Genomic DNA, 5,832 nt, shown 5'->3' on the forward strand with positions numbered 1-5,832 from the left:
GTATCTTTGTTTGTTTTTCAAGGCTGTGTGGAGAGATTCTAATTTAGGCAGCTGCCATTATCCTATGGACCTAGAAGCTTCTCATAGATTTTTATGAGAATTAAATGAGCTAATCTATGTGAAAGTAAAGATAGCTGATTACCCTTTGGTGCAAAGACTTTAGTAATCTGTTTTTTTGCTTCTAAAGATAACACTTTTTTTTTTTCTAACTACTGTCTATTAACCCTTTTATGGGAAGTATTTTTGCACCTTCCACTTTCTAACATGCTTTCTGTTTTGCCATATAGATATTTTCTGATTTGATAGGTAGAAAGGTACAAGAGGTTGAGGGCAGGGTGACATCTCAGTGGGCTTCCCTGGAGAGGGTAGGTAGAAATGAACAAGCTGGAAGAGAAAGCACCAAACAGGAGTATAAATTGATAAAAAAGAAAATAGAGAGGAAATAATTCTCAATTCTCTTGCATTCTACTTAGACTTGCTCCAGGCTACAAACAAGGCTGAATTGTAGGTTGGTTTTCAATGCACCAACTAGCCTAGATTCAAATAAGAACACTAGAAACTCTTTTGAGCAACAGCTATGTTTAGTTAACTTATTCTTTCAAAAAGGCATTGCACTTGAACTCTAAGGAATAACAATACATTATATAGATAGTCAGTGACCTCCCTGAAGGTTTAAAATATATGACAAAATAAGCAATAGTTTAACATTATGTTCCGGAGAAGGCAATGGCACCCCACTCCAGTACTCTTGCCTGGAATATCCCATGGACGGAGGAGCCTGAAATGCTGCAGTCCATGGGGTCGCTGAGGGTCGGACACGACTGAGAGACTTCACTTTCACTTTCATGCATTGGAGAAGGAAATGGCAACCCACTCCAGTGTTCTTGCCTGGAGAATCCCAGGGACGGGGGAGCCTGGTGGGCTGCCGTCTATGGAGTCGCACAGAGTTGGACATGACTGAAGCGACTTAGCAGCAGCAGCAGCAGCAGCAGCAACATTATGTTCACAACAACCCAAGAATTTTGAATTTTTGTTATCTGCATTTTAAACACAAGAAATAATGAGGATTCAAATTCAGAGAGATTGAGTGAATGTTAGAAAGCCATATAATTTAAAAAGAGCAGAGCAGTGATTTGAATCAAATGTTTCTTTCCTCCAATATAATATAATTTAAGAAGATAAAGAAGGGCAAGATCAGTGCAGTAGCAGACGTATTTTAAATGTTTAGAGGACAAGAAAGTTATTTGTGGTTGGAATGGTCTAAGAGGATATTTCAGAAAATGTTGGGCTTGTAGATTAGTTCCCCTCCAGTGCAGGGTAGCATTTGTGTTTCTAATTCCTGTGTATCCCACTTGTACCTAGCTTCTCTTTTGCTCTGTGACTCTATCAAGAACGGTTCTTCTGTCTTAAAAAAAAAGAGAAACAAACACTTTTTTTCCACAGAGACCTTCAGGCAGGAACCTCTTTTAAATTAGAGATGGTAATTAATATTATCACTGAGTCCTGAGAGGGGAGCTTGATTGAGACTGCAGGAATAGAGAGTGACAAGATACAGATTGCCTGTTATCTGATCAGGAGGGCTGGTGTTTGAATTCACTTGGAGGAATAAAGACAGTCTATGAACTGATCCTTTGATCCAGATAAACACCAGCAGGGTGTGAAGTGGTCTTGGAATGACCTAAGGCTGAATCTGTTATGAGAATGGGGGGGTTTGTAAATATCAGAACAGCAGGAGATAGAAGTGATTTAAATGAAATTAGATGAGACTACTGATAAGGTCCCATACGGTCCCATCACTTCATGGTAAATAGATGGGGAAACAATGGAAACAATGACAGACTTTAATTTCTTGGGTTCCAAAATCACTGCAGATGGTGACTGCAGCCAGACAAACCCAGACAGCATATTAAAAAGCAGAGACATTACTTTGCCAGCAAAGGTCTGTATAATCAAAACCATAGTTTTTCCAGTAGTCACGTATGGATGTGAGTTGGACCATAAAGAAGGCTGAGTGTTGAAGAATTGATGCTTCTGAACTGTGGTGTTGGAGAAAATCTTGAGAGTTCCTTGAACTGCAGGGGATCAAATCAGTCAATCCTAAAGGAAATCAGTCCTGAATATTCATTGGAAGGACTGATGCTGAAGCTCCAATATTTTGGCCACATGATGCAAAGAACTGACTCATTAGAAAAGACTCTGATGCTGGGAAAGACTGAAGGCAGGAGGAGGAGGGGATGACAGAGCATGACATGGTGGATGGCATCACTGACGCAATGGACTAGAGCTTGAACAAGCTCCGGGAGATGGTGAAGGACAGGGAAGCCTGACGTGCTGCAGTCCATGGGGTCGCAAAGAGTCAGACATGTCTGAACAACTAACAACAATAACACTGACAGGAACCTGGCTCTCTGGAAGTGTTTCTTTAACTCCCTGGAGGTGATATTCCTGTTAAACATATTATTTAAAATGGAGAATAAGAGAAGAGAACTACGGAATAACAAAGTAAAGTTGGTGACCCCAAAGGTCAAGCAAATTCCAAGTAATCTCCATGTCTGTATCCAGGTGTATGAAAATATCCTAGGATATGAGGACAGAAAGACCTCAAAGAAAAATGGCTCCATTATTTTCATTTTATAGATGAAGAAACAGAGTTCTCACTGTTCAACCCCTGCCTGACTCTCCTAAAACAAAACTAGAACACTTGGCCCAGTGACAGAACGGAAATCTGATTCTCAAGCTATGAAAGGCTTCTTTTAACAAAAAGGGAAGCCTTTTGTGGATAACTCTAAAGTGTAAGGTAGGTGAAGGGGAGTATCAGAAATAGTCGTATTTGAATCTTACTTTCATTATCTATTTGGTACTGTGTGGTTATGGGAAAAATCACTTTTCTATCTTGAGCCTCAGTTTTTTCATCTTTAAGGTCTAGATAATAATTCATCAGATCAGATCAGTCGCTCAGTCGTGTCCGACTCTTTGCGACTCCATGAATCACAGCACGCCAGGCCTCCCTGTCCATCACCAACTCCCAGAGTTCACTGAGACTCACGTCCATTGAGTCAGTGATGCCATCCAGCCATCTCATCCTCTGTCGTCCCCTTCTCCTCCTGCCCTCCCAGCATCAGAATCTTTTCCAACGAGTCAACTCTTCGCATGAGGTGGCCAAAGCACTGGAGTTTCAGCTTTAACATTATTCCTTCCAAAGAAATCCCAGGGCTGATCTCCTTCAGAATGGACTGGTTGGATCTCCTTGCAGTCCAAGGGACTCTCAAGAGTAGAAAAAGCTAAGCAGATGGAGTGATGTCCTCTACACGAAGAAGGCACAGAAAAAGCAATTTTAAACTTTTCATCAAAGACAGTTGAACCTTGGGGAAGGGGGTAACAGAATGGATGGTTCAGGCAGAGGAAACTTAGAGGAAAAAACTAAAATAAATTTTACATTTATTCGCACATTTAATTCTACAGTAACACTGTCAGGTAAGGTACTCTGGTCTTCATTGTAGAGACGAGAAAACTGAAATAGAAAGATTAGGTTATTTGCTCAAAGTCATGTACAGAGCAAATTCAAAATCTGATCTGCACCAGGGAATGAGAAGTAAACAAAATATTCTTAAATGTGGTAATAGAAGAGCCAGCTCTGTGCATGCATACATTATCAGTTCAGTTCAGACACTCAATTATGTCCAACTTTTGCGACACCACAGATTGCAGCATGCTAGGCTTCTCTGTCCTTCACCATCTCCTGGAGCTTGCTCAAACTTACGTCATTGAGTTGGTGATGCCTTTCAATCATCTCATCCACTGTTATCCCTTCTCCTCCTGTTTTCAATCTTTCCCACCATCAGGGTCTTTTCCAATGAGTCAGTGCTTCTCATTATGTAGCCAAAATATTGGAGCTTCAGCTTCAACATCAGTCCTTCCAATGAATATTCAGGACTGATTTCCTTAGGAGGGACTGGTTTGATCTCCTTGCTGTCCAAGGGACTCTCAAGAGTCTTCTCCAACACCACAGTTCAAAAGCATCAATTCTTCATCATGCAGCTTTCCTTATGGTCCCACTCTCACATCCATACATGACTACTGGTAAAACCATGGCTTTGACTAGACACACCTTTGTTCATAAAGCAATGTCTCTGCTTTCTGTTTTATTTTATTTTTTGCTGATCTGAACTTTATTAAGATGAAATCAGTGATAATTACACAGAAATTACTTGCCTAAGCTAAAATCCTTGAGATTCACATGAACTTAATTACACAAACAAATGGCATGTTCAAAACCATGAGGAAATATCCCAATGCTCAGGTGATGAAGGCTTAGGTGAATAAATCTGCACACCTATTTCAATCTGTTAAACAGTTTGTGGGCCTCACAGTGGTCCCTTGCATGCAAGAAGTCAAAGAGCTCCTCTGTGCAGTCCTCCTCTGCCTGTGGCCTGGAGGATACACACTCATCACAGAGCTCTAGTCACTCCCGAGCCTTTACACATTTCTTCAGCTGCTCACATTGCCCTCTCATGGTTGTCAGGGGATCCACTAATTCCTCCTCCTCTTCTTCCTCCTCCTTGGGATCTCCAGACCCGGTCAGCATCCTTTGCTTGTCCTCTAGCCCCATGTCTGGCTGCAGTCCTGGTCTGCTATTTAATATACTATGTAGGTTTGTCATAGCTTTTCTTCCAAGGAGCAAGCGTCTTTTAATTTCATGGCTGCAGTCACCATCTGCAGTGATTTTGGAGTCCAAGAAAATAAAGTCTCTCATGTTTCCATTGTTTCCCCATCTATTTCCCATGAAGTGATGGGACTGGATGCCATGATCTTGGTTTTCTGAATGTTGAATTTTAAGCCAGCTTTTTCACTCTCCTCTTTCACTTTCATCAAGAGGCTCTTTAGTTCCTCTTCACTTTCTGCCATAAGGGTGGTGTCATCTTCATATCTGAGGTTATTGATATTTCTCACCACAATCTTGATTCTAGCTTGTGCTTCATCCAAGCCAGCATTTTGCATGATGTACTCTGTATATAAGTTAAATAAGCAGGGTGGCAATACACAGCCTTGATGTACTCCTTTCCCGATTTGGAACCAGTCTGTTGTTCCATGTCTGGTTCTAACTGTTGCTTCTTGACCTGCATATAGATTTCTTAGGAGCAAGTAAGGTGGTCTGGTACTCCCATCTCTTTAAGAATTTTCCACAGTTTGTTTTGATCCACACAGTCAAAGGCTTTAGCATAGTCAATGAAGCAGAAGTAGATGCTTTTCTGGAATTCCCATGTTTTTATCTATGATGCAACGGATGTTGGCAATTTGATCTCTGTTTCTTCTGTTTTTTCTAAAACTACTTGAACTTCTAGCAGCTCTCAGTTCATATACTGTTGAAGCCTAGCTTAGAGAATTTTAAGCATTAGTTTGCTAGCATGTGAGATGAGTGCAATTGTGTGGTAGTTTAAACATTCTTTGGCATTGCCTTTCTTTGGGATTGGAATGAAAACTGACCTTTACCAGTCCTGTGGCCACTGCTGAGTTTTCCAAATTTGCTGGCATATTGAGAGCAGCACTTTCACAGCACTGTCTTTTAGGATTCAAAATAGTTCAGCTGGAATTCCATCACCTCCAGTAGCTTTGTTCATTGTGATGCTTCCTAAAGCCCATTTGACTTCACAGTCCAGGATGTCTAGCTCTGGTTATCTAGATCATTAAAATCTTTATTTTATTTTATTTTATTTTTTAACTTTACAGTATTGTATTGGTTTTGGCATATATCAAAATGAATCTGCCACAGGTATACATCTTGCCACCTCTTCTTAATATCTTTTGCTCCTGTTAGGTCCATACCATTTCTGT

At 40.7% G+C, this 5,832-nt stretch overlaps 1 pseudogene; it reads right to left on the reverse strand.

Annotated features, from left to right (window-relative positions):
- Nucleotides 1–4,333: 4,333 nt before the first annotated feature.
- Nucleotides 4,334–4,610, reverse strand: LOC104999162 (annotated as a pseudogene).
- Nucleotides 4,611–5,832: the final 1,222 nt, after the last annotated feature.

Source organism: Bison bison, unplaced genomic scaffold (assembly GCF_000754665.1).
Source record: "Bison bison bison isolate TAMUID 2011002044 unplaced genomic scaffold, Bison_UMD1.0 scf7180017864346, whole genome shotgun sequence".
Taxonomy (NCBI): Eukaryota; Metazoa; Chordata; class Mammalia; order Artiodactyla; family Bovidae; genus Bison; species Bison bison.